General features: G+C 39.9%; 1 long non-coding RNA gene across 1 annotated transcript; it reads left to right on the top strand.

Moving 5' to 3' along the window:
- Positions 1–7,653: 7,653 nt before the first annotated feature.
- On the top strand, positions 7,654–10,743 carry LOC121812763. Its single transcript, XR_006053302.1, has 4 exons — positions 7,654–7,761; positions 8,769–8,854; positions 9,120–9,152; positions 9,993–10,743. It is a non-coding gene; the product is annotated as an uncharacterized LOC121812763 (long non-coding RNA).
- Positions 10,744–11,378: the final 635 nt, after the last annotated feature.

The raw sequence follows: 11,378 nt of genomic DNA, 5'->3' as shown, positions 1-11,378 counted from the left end.
GTTCCATCAAGACCCTACCATAACACAGAGAAAACCCCTACAACCAGACGACGCACCTATGAAGAACCACTTGGCAATAGTGGGAAGGGAAAATTTCCGTTTTACCAGGTAGAAACCTCCACAAACTTGAGTTTTTTTGGTCTATATCTTTTGACTTATTTGAGCTACCCTGCGTAGTCCTGGTGTACTAAATAGAGCAAATCCTGGGCTTTCCATTTATATCTCATGTGTTTGGGTTGGCTCTTTTACCTGTGTGTGAATGGGTGAATGACTGAATGTAGTGTGAAGCGCTTTGGGGTCCTTAGGGACTAGAAAAGCGCTATACAAATACAGGCCATTTTTACCTCTAGAGAGGAAGGAAAATACAAAAAATGTTCTATGGGAAGGTTCCTTTTTCCTCTATTATGGAAATATGGTATCCAGTATGAGCAGTAGAGCAGTCTGATGACCTGGAATGAAAGGCTAGTGCACCTAATGCTACAGAACCTCTTTCCAGAGGCCAGCAGCCAGAAGAATACATGGTGGGGCTATGAGGAGTAACTGATGATGTTTCTTGCTCAAGACAAGGGTCGTGTCCAGGTTCATGGGCTGCATCTCCTGAGGCCGCATTTGTAGACCGATTACATCACAGCGATGTGCCGAAGGCTGTCCAAATTCGTAGACTCCTCCGAATGCTGCCTACAAATGCGTCCTCCTTTTCCCCGATTTTGAAGGATGGGTCGGGTGTGTCCTTCATGGCCTACCATATCCCAGAATTCATAGCACGGCCCAGCCAAACTCCAGTTTCCAACAATGGCGGCTGCTACTAAGTTTAATTACTCTTACTAAGCTTTCTGGGTCACAAAATAAACTTTTTACATATTTTCAGGCGAGAATTTGTTTTTTCTCAGTGTTTTATTTGCTCCTAAGTAAATCGGTTTGGCAGAGATTAATAGATTTGAATGTTCCCTTATTATTGTGGCATAATTACTTCTATCCACAATAAATAAATTAAACAAATAAGTCAAGCTGTCCTACCTTTATAGTTTTCACGCAGCTGAATAAACCTCAAACAGAAAACTGATTAAACAGAAGTGTGAGATGGTAGAGAATTTATTCTGTCCTGTCCTTATTCTGTCCTGTTATATTTTAGGGAGAAATGAGCAGACGGTTGAGTTTATTAAACTCCACTGGTAATGCACATCTGAAGCCTAGACCATCCAAATTCACAGCCACTCATTTTCGGCCAACCCGGCCTTCGAAGGACTGCCCTATGTGGACTGAACAGGGTTTAGTCTCGACAACCTGTGAGAGATGCTTACGGAAGAAGACAATAAAAAAAAATCACATCACACATACCTTGTGTCAATCAATCAGAAAGTAAGAAAGAAGAAAATAAAACATTTAAAGTACACAAACCTGAGCTGCCATCCAGGAGGGGCAAAACGGGCCTTTATGGCCTTACTATCATCTTCTCTATCTGCTTTCTTACTTATTTGTTCAATTTATTTAATTTTGAACATTACTTTCTCCATGTGTGGAGCTAAGCCAGAGCTGCAGCATGCAGATACCATGTGGACTAGCAAAAGAGGAGTCGGGTGGAGACCTAAACTGCAAACAACTGTACTGTCCATGGTTCACCACCAGATGGTGCAAAAAAGCAAGATCTGGGCATACAGTTCACCAATGCATTAAATGCAAAAGATCGTTACATTGTCCTTCTGTTTGTACCCACTGTCTGTTTTTAACGACAGATTTAGATTTTTTACTTTAATACAGCCACTGAGTGACCCCTATTTCCTTTCCCTCCACCAATTTGTTACATTTGTCACAGTTGTTTTAATTTTAACAACACAGCTTTCCCACAGCATACCTGCACCGTCTCATTGAAAGACAAAAGGCAAGCAAGAAATATCCTTAGCCGACTTATTTTGAAATAGAAAAAATGTATTTACTGTATGTTCTACTACTTTGTATGCTTATACAGAATGCTGTGTGTTGGGTCTGTGTTTCCACAAGCCCCGCTAGTTTAGAGACTTATTCATCATGAAGAACACAAGACATAACAGCACATTTCAACCGGTTTTTCACTCGCTAACGAGGGAAGTTTTGGTCAAGAACCAGCTCTTGAAGCTCAAATCCTTCAAAGAGCAGCTTCCCTCGTCAGCTATTTATTGACAAACTGTTACAATACACATCACAGCAAAGCACCTCCCTTAAGACCCCTCTTGGTTACAAAGACAAGGCACTATGTGTGTGTGTGTGTGTTGTGTGTGTGTGTGTGTGTGTGTGTGTGTGTGTGTGTGTGTGTGTGTGTGTGACCTCCTGCTCACCAAATCATAAAAGCAGGAAGCTTACAACACAAAGATCTCTGGAGATGGTGGTCAGGATCAAAGGAATGGCTTTGATCCTACCGCTTGACCAAGACTTACAAATTTAAGAAACACAATGACACATTCAACAATTAGACTTAACGTTTATCCAGTTTTATTCAATACATGAGGGGGTTTTTTGGGGGGGGGGAGTGGGGGGGTTGTTATTTTATATTTTCCAGTTTTTTCTTTAACGGGTCCATGTACTGACTAGCCATTAATAACTGAGATATAAAATTATACATTTGACACCCCTGCTCTAGGTTAGATTAGTTTGTAGACACATAATATCTCTTCAGAAACAAGGTTGTCAGTGGAGGATGAAAACTTTAAGGTCTTTAGCCCATTTTTTTTTCTATCGCTCAGGTGCTATAAGGTATCTTTGACATTTTAATGTGAATTGTGAACTCATCCTTCTTTCCTTGACAGCTCTACAACAGATTATGAACTGTCAGTCTTGTTTTGTAATTGAAAAGCTTATCAGCCAGCTCATGAGGTGTTGTGTGCCTATAGGTTGGCTGTTTTGTATGTCATACAACTGTAGTCCATAGTTCAATGTCACTTGTTCAAGAGAACATGTCTGCTCTTTATGGTAAACACCACTGCTGTGTGATGGAATACTGAGTATTGTAAAGCTGGGTTTTTCTAAGTCAGTTTTGTCTTTGTCAGATGGTGTGTACTCTACAGTTTGGACATTGAATGAGGTGTCCTTCCCTTTTAGGAGCTAAACCACCTAACAATGTACGTGTAATGATCTCATCGTCTTTCCACTTGTACAACCCTCAGTCAAATAAACAGTAAAACGGAACTAATCTGGATTAACGCCTGTGTTTACAGATGACTTTGAGAGTTAGACAGAGGTGGAAATGCCAGAGAGAACTGGATTAACTCCTTGGCTGCAATTCTGACAGTGATGGTGAACAAGAGGGCATTGAAAATGATGATGACTGTGCACCTGTTTAACGGGCAAAGTAAGCAAAGTCCTCTTGGGGAGTATTTAAAAGACGAAATACAAACATCTCAAAGAATCGCAAAGACAATGGTATGGTTTATAAAGGCCAGACTTACACTGTCAATATTAATACTCTGATTTGTGACGCGCCATCTGAAATGTTTTAAAGGTCATACTGTCACAGTCCTGGGTCATTTTGACCCAGCATTTTCAGTTCTTTTATTCCTTTGTATTATAGTTTGTATTCTGATCCTTTTGTCATGCCTTGTTTATTAGTATTCTATGTTTCAGTTATTCTTTGTGAGGGATTAGTTCTTAAGTTGTGTCTCTCGTTTAGTGTAAGTTCAGTTCAGTGTCAAGTCTGTGTCTGTTTCTTGTTTCCCGTTTTATCGTGAAAGGTTGTGCCTCATCTCAGTGTGTCTCGTTAGCCCAAACCCTCCCAGCTGTGTCTCCCTCCTGTTTTCCATTCCCTGATTACTCCTCTGTGTATATAAGCCCTGTGTTTTCCTGTGTTCCCTGTTGCGTCGTACCAGAACACACACTAGCTGTGCTAGTTGCTAGTGTTGCGAGTGTTGCGTCTCCTGCGTCTCCTGCGTCTCCTGCGTCTCCTGCTCCAGTTTAGTATTTCTTTTCCAGTGTTTCAGTCCTCGGTTCCTCTGTTCAGTTTGTTTGGCTTTTGGTGAGTTTAGTTAGTACGAGGTTTTTCCCAGCAATAAAGCTGTGCTTTAAGTTTCACTTCCGTGTCTGAGTTCTGCATTTTGGGTCCACCACTCCTGCTTGCTCGCCTGCCACACAGCCAACCATGACACATACTCCATATAAGAGTTGTGAAAGATAATCAATCAGAGGTGATCGTGTTGATGGAAGAATAGTTTTAAGGGAACAGGGATGCACTTCTCAAACAGATGAAGGTTTTTCATAGTGGAGTACAGTAACCAAGAAACTGGTATCAGCCCCTGGAATTCTTTGTGTTAGCTCATTTGTCTTAGATTATATGCACATAATAACCACAGGCTCTGTGGTCGGCATTAAGCTGGACACTCTGGTGACAGTGGCAGAGAAAAGGACATTAAAGAAACTGCTGGACATTATGGACAATGCTGGGCATCCTCTGCACACAATCATAAACAATCAGACGAGCCTATTAAGCGACAGGTCGCTTCTCCCAAAGTCAAAAACCAACAGACTTAAAAATTCCTTTGTCCCACACACCATCAGACTGTTTAACTCCTCACTGGAGGGGACAGGGAGGGGAAAACGGGTCAAGGGAGGGCGTGAACAACTGAGCTGTAGTGCTTATTTACACTCAATATTTGTTTCTTATATTCAATTGTGCAATAATCACTGTGCAATATACTCACTCAAATGTTTAATCCTATTTATCCATATTATATGTTCTGTATTTATATATGTGTATATATGGTATGGTTTATGCTTACTCTCATTCCCCTTATTGTATCTGTAACATGCAACTTCTGTCGGTGCTGTGCTACTGGAAACTGAATTTCCCAGAGGAACCCACCCGGGGATTAATAAAGTTTCATCATTGAAAGTTAGGCACCTGTTTATTTACTTAACTCGTGACCCAAAAGTCGTTGTTGTTTATCTATGAGGCAAAAAAAATTAATTTCTCATTAAGTAATTGCAGGAAGAGGGAAGATGCCAAATGAATTTGCTCAACAAATGAGGGTTTTACACGATATAGGTGGAAAGCCACTGAACTATGTCGTTTTTTGCTATACACAGGTCCTGTGGTATTGAAAACTGTTGTCCCCTAAAAGATGCAAACATTTCTTGTCCTTGACTGTATCCATGTCGATAATGCTAGAGTCAGATGAGTGGATTTGAAATGCTTATCGTCAAACTTTTTGTTATGTGCTGTGGTGACCTGACAAGACCTTTCCTATAAACAGTGTACATGGAGTAATTCATCTCCATGAGGATGCCAGCCACTTGAACTGTTCCTTAAATGGCATTTCCTGTTTCCTATTTGAAAACTACCTGCAACAAATCAATAAACATGTGAGGAGTGTGAGAAACCCCCTGGAACAAGTAACCAGGTGTTTGTCTGAAACTGAACATTCAGAAGTGGACGATACCCAAATACACCCGAAAGTGCTTGATTCTGTTAAAGAAAGGGACAGTTGTTTTCTTTTGAGCAAAACAGCTTTTGTTTTGCTCAACAGAAAAATGCAGACGGGCCTTTTGCTTGTAAAATTCTGTGCAAGCGTCACACTTCACCACTATTTCACCAACCATGTGGTTCTGGACATTTGAATAGAGTGTGCATAGGAAATGGTCATGTCAGGATGAAAAACTACTGTCAGGATGCACTACTGCTAGACAGGGATCTGTTCCGTAGGGTGGCCTGCCTCCCACAAGAAGCTGGTGGTTTTGTCCTCCAGGGATCATCAACTGATCGTCTTTTCCATCTGTCTGTTTTCTGTATCTTTCATTGTGACTCCTGCATGTCCTTTCTCACTACATCCATAAACCTCCCAGGGCCTCTGTGTCTTTTCTCTTGCCACAATATCCTACCCCCAGTCTAACCCTCATCGCTCTTCTCTGCATGTCCAGACTCTCTCAACCTCTCCCCTTTTACTCGATCCATTAGCTAAACCTGTACTGCCTCTCTAATGTAGTTATTAGCCACTCAAGTCGCTTATTTATGTCTGTCACCTCCACCTCCACATTGTCTCTTTTAACATGACAAACTGTGATTGTTGATTAGGGTTTGTGTCATTTTCTCTGCAATTGAACTATTTGCTTTGTATACGTCTGCTACATTGGTACTCAAAATGGGCTCCCTGTGCTATTGTAATGTATTCGGTTCTAAATTGGATGCTAACAGGTTTGTAACTGACAATGTAAAAATGGAAGGCATCGAAGGCGTATCAGTGTATGTGTATGCGGGTGTGTAGAGTGTCCTTCGCCCTGCCAGGCTAAGTAAACAGTCTTCCAGCCTACCCAGGTGACATGCGTGCGTGCGTGTGTGTGTTTATCCCGTGTCAGCTGAGAGAAAGGTCACCACGCCCAGTTAAGCAAAGGTTCAACAGTCTTCAGTGGACCCAGGAGGCCTTGAAGGAGGGACAAGAGATCTGACAACATCCTGTTTTCATGGAGAATTTTTGTTGTTCCAGTCAGCTTCGACCTTGGCAGGCCTTTAGCTGCGCCAGTGGGATAGCCGCATAGTAACATGGTAGTGTTTTGGTTTAGTGCGAACAAACTGCATCCAGTTTTACAGTTTTGGTCTAATGTCCGTCACTGGTCACCAGGTGTCTCAATTCCCGTTCTTCTTCTCCAAGATCTTATCCATAATGCCATAATGGCACCGGTTCTGACATAAACAGTAGTAACCAGACCGAAAAGCAGCGCACATTTCGGTGCTTTATTTCGGTTGCTTTTTTTTTCCTGAGATGTCATACACGATTCTAGCCAATCATTTTACGTTTCCCAAGGATAGTAGGCGGGGCCAGGTACGTACGTTCTTTTAGAGCAGAGCTACAGATTAAAAATGCCCAAGGCGAAGCGGTCAAAAGTCTGGCTGTACTTCACAGCATAGCAAAAGATGCAAACTCAGCAGCCTGCAACAAGTGCTTTAATGTGATACTGTGCAAAGGAGGTAACACCTCGAATCTGATAAAACACCTGGCGACGCATAGCGTCGCGATCGTGGCTCAAGAGTTGGGAGTTGCCTTGTAATCGGAAGGTTGCCGGTTCGACAGTCTCGGTCGTTGTGTCCTTGGGCAAGACACTTCACCCGTTGCCTACTGGTGGTGGTCAGAGGGCCCGGTGGCGCCAGTGTCCGCAGCCTGCCTCTGTCAGTGCGCCCCAGGGTGGCTGTGGCTACAATGTAGCTTGCCATCACCAGTGTGTGAATGTGTGTGTGAATGGGTGGATGACTGGATATGTAAAGCGCTTTGGGGTCCTTAGGGACTAGTAAAGCGCTATATAAATACAGGCCATTTACCATTTACCATAGCGGGATAATTTAAAGCCAAGAAATGCACCAAACCTACTACAGGTGTGGTGCCTGTTATCGGACCCGGAGTTAGCAACATCCCCCAAAAACCCGAAGAGGAGAGTCCTGGCCCCTAGCCCTGCCAGTGTAGCAGAAATGATGATGGATGATGATGGCAGCAGCAGCCGTTCTTCTCTGCGTGAGTAGCTTAATGTTGTTCGTGTGTAATTTACGTTGAGTAGGCTAACCACGTTATTACATTAATGCATGCTACAGTTAAACTATTTACTAGTTAACACCCTTGTTTTCTTAACTAATATTTACTTAGTTGCATCCGGGTATGTCAATGTGTAATTCAATATTTAGTTTCTTTTTATTATAATAACAGATTCCTAACTTGCAGTTGGCGGATGATGTGAACACTCCCAAAAAGGTACTCATAAACGCTGCGTGTCCCAGATACTGGCTGTGCAGCTTTGCTGGATCGTTCTAACAAGGTAACGCTTAACTTCTTTGTTCGTATCACAGCATAAACAGAATAAATAATTTTCTACTATAATTTGTGTATAATAGTAGATGTTGTGTATAAATGCAATAATTATAGTGCGTGAATTTAAAAATATAGTTGAAACTGCATTTTGTGTGTCATAAAACTGATCATTGAATCATATTCCTTAATAATATTTACATTTAAAACTAATCTAATTTTACTTAAAAATTCTCAAAACTGTTACTGTTGTAAATTAGCTATGTGATTATTAGCATATGAGGTTTATTTGTAAAGTTTGTGTCAGGATTTAGTGTTTATCAGAAACAGCAGCTACATTATTTATATGTCGCTTCCCTTTGGTAATATCTGTAGAAAACAGTAAAAAAAAAATCATATTAATGGTCTGATAAAACAATTATTTTAGATTATAAGATTAGTTCAACTACAGGCATGGGTTAAACACATGAAAGTGACTATGGATGCCCTAACTTCGGCTTCCAGTGAGAAATATGTAGAGCTGACTTCTTTCATATACACATTACTGCTAAAATAAAAAACTTTGCGTCTTGGAGTGATGTTGAAAAACAAGTTGATACATCTGTTAAAAGCATTAAATTGTTTTTGGAAAACCTACCCGAAGTGCTTTCAAGTTCATCCAAAATACCACAATGAGAGTACTAACAGCAACCTATACATTTTTGCCAGTGTAAGTTTTCAGTCAGCTAAGCCACAGAAATCTAAGGAGCTTGGAAAGAAAAACGACTCGACTTGTTTGAGTTTCTTGAGTTTCTTCTCGACTCAAACAAATCCAGTCGCTTTTCTTTCCAAGCGCCTTAGATTATTACTTTTCCTTCACGTTTTTATAGTTTTTGTTTTTTATGGTTCATATTTTAGTATGGTTACATGTAATCTTTCAATTATTACTTTTTAAAAAAATATTTGTGACGTCTGATAAAGCAAATATTTTCATTTTTGCATTGTGTGTTTGTCTTGCATGCACATAATATTTCTTAGCCAAGCAGTAGAAATACACAGGTTCCCTGTTTTATCTGCTCAGCTCTTCACTAACATCATGCTCTCTGGACTCAGCAGGATGTTCTGTGAGTACAACAGACTGATTATTTAAATATAGAGTTTTTCATAAAGTCAGAGGGAAAGATTAAGTGTCACTCTTCTTAAGCTTTTTATCTTTAAGAGGTACTTGAGATGAGGTGCTTTCTAATCTTCCTTTATAAAAGACTTCAAACTTTTCAAATCTAATTAAATGGGTTATTAATTATTTACAAGTTACTTGTAACAACTTTTAGGTTGGATTTTAAATCATTCAAACTCAATAATAATATTTTTTTCTTTTCTGATTTTCAGTTCTGGGAGTAACATGTTTACTCATGAGTTCAGGTAAATACACGTTTCAGTCACTTTTATCCTAATGTGCCAGTTTTTAACTTTATATTGCCACCTTGATCCGATCTAATAGATTTGCTGAACTTGTGCTTTCACTCTGATTACATGGGACCTTTTATTTACATCCTGTCTGTTAATTCTAAACCATGTAAGAAACCCTGAGTGTAAACACAAGCATCAAGCTGTTACGTGAAATTGCGCAGGAAGCTGCCTGTGTTAACTGTGACTATCACCAATAAATGTGGGCGTGTTTCCTGAATCAACAGCAGGCCTTACCTCCTTTGTCGCTGGATTCTGGATTCTGATACCAAGTACTAATACTGATAACGATTTGCAGCTCATGGATCCTGTCCTGATTTAAGACGTGAATCTGTCATCAGATTCACGTCTTTAATGTTTTTTAATTACAACCAAATGATGTGATTGGGTGTCAACTTGTATTCTGTGAAATGTGCCATACAAATAACTGACAGTAAATGACAGTTAACACAAGATGGTTATTATGCTCATGTCATACGCTGTGTGGCAGGCAGGATGTAGGACCCAAATGCAGGACTCACAGACACGAAAGGATGAACTGAAAACGGCAGATGTATTGCGGTGTTGCAAAAACATACTAGAAACCAAAAGCGCTTTTCTACTGTAAAGCACTTTGGGTTTTCAGTTACTATATATAACATTTATTTACTATTGTGTAAGTAAATAGGTGGATTGTTTATTTGGATATTTATTTGCTTTAAAAAGGCAGGAACAACTAAACTATTAAATTGTGACTATAAAATTAGCAATACAGCACTTATTAATACAGCAAAGACTCATTATTTTAAATTTCAGGCTATACCAGAGCTGAGACCACCGTGTCCCCACAAAGAAAGCCCCCCTGTGACAGCCAGATCTGCCGCTTGAGCCACGGTAAGAAAAGCATACTCTGTATATGAAAGATGTACAGACCTCCTGGGTTAGAAAAGTGGAGCTAATATAGAAGTGCCTTAAGCCAGCAAAAGAAGTCCATGTTGCTTGAGTCTAAGCAGAGATGCTCAGACGTTGGGTCCAAATTTGTGCTCGTAAGTTCAAACACACATACAGCCAGGGAAGTTGAGTGCAGAGTTTTACAAACACAAATCTTTTTTACACACACAAATTACACAAATTCTCATCTATAGATACACAAACATAAAAATTTTCACATATTTTGGTTCACAAGGTTACAAAACCCAGTTCACAAGTACACATTTGATTTACAAGTACAAAATATTACTGACCAAAATTTGAGCCCATACCAGCAGAGTTCACACAACTGTAGACACTGCATTAATCCCTGTGTCAACTACTTCTCCCCTTTTCCCTCACTTGGAAACAAGACCCAGAGTTACTTAAACTCCTCCTACTAGGGGTCGCCTGTCCCATTGAACCAATCAGCCAAAAAGGCAACGCCCATAATAATGGAAAATTTATGCTTTCATTAAGCGTTTAAACTGGTCTGTTAAAAAAAAAATTAACCTCACACATATAATTGTTTTAAAAAATTGTTATTTAAATAAACAGTAATAGAGACCAAAACAGTTTTACTTCTGCTGCCATGTAAAGGTGGACCTTTTATTATGGCAGTGACTCACATCTCTCTCTTTTTTACTAAGCTTTCTGGGTCACAAAATAAACTTTTTACATATTTTCAGGCGAGAATTTGTTTTTTCTCAGTGTTTTATTTGCTCCTAAGTAAATCGGTTTGGCAGAGATTAATAGATTTGAATGTTCCCTTATTATTGTGGCATAATTACTTCTATCCACAATAAATAAATTAAACAAATAAGTCAAGCTGTCCTACCTTTATAGTTTTCACGCAGCTGAATAAACCTCAAACAGAAAACTGATTAAACAGAAGTGTGAGATGGTAGAGAATTTATTCTGTCCTGTCCTTATTCTGTCCTGTTATATTTTAGGGAGAAATGAGCAGACGGTTGAGTTTATTAAACTCCACTGGTAATGCACATCTGAAGCCTAGACCATCCAAATTCACAGCCACTCATTTTCGGCCAACCCGGCCTTCGAAGGACTGCCCTATGTGGACTGAACAGGGTTTAGTCTCGACAACCTGTGAGAGATGCTTACGGAAGAAGACAATAAAAAAAAATCACATCACACATACCTTGTGTCAATCAATCAGAAAGTAAGAAAGAAGAAAATAAAACATTTAAAGTACACAAACCTGAGCTGCCATCC

This window comes from Haplochromis burtoni, unplaced genomic scaffold (genome assembly GCF_018398535.1).
Source record: "Haplochromis burtoni strain Fernald_Lab_line unplaced genomic scaffold, NCSU_Asbu1 Contig_797, whole genome shotgun sequence".
Taxonomy (NCBI): Eukaryota; Metazoa; Chordata; class Actinopteri; order Cichliformes; family Cichlidae; genus Haplochromis; species Haplochromis burtoni.
This window is presented reverse-complemented; position numbering and strand designations above follow the sequence as displayed.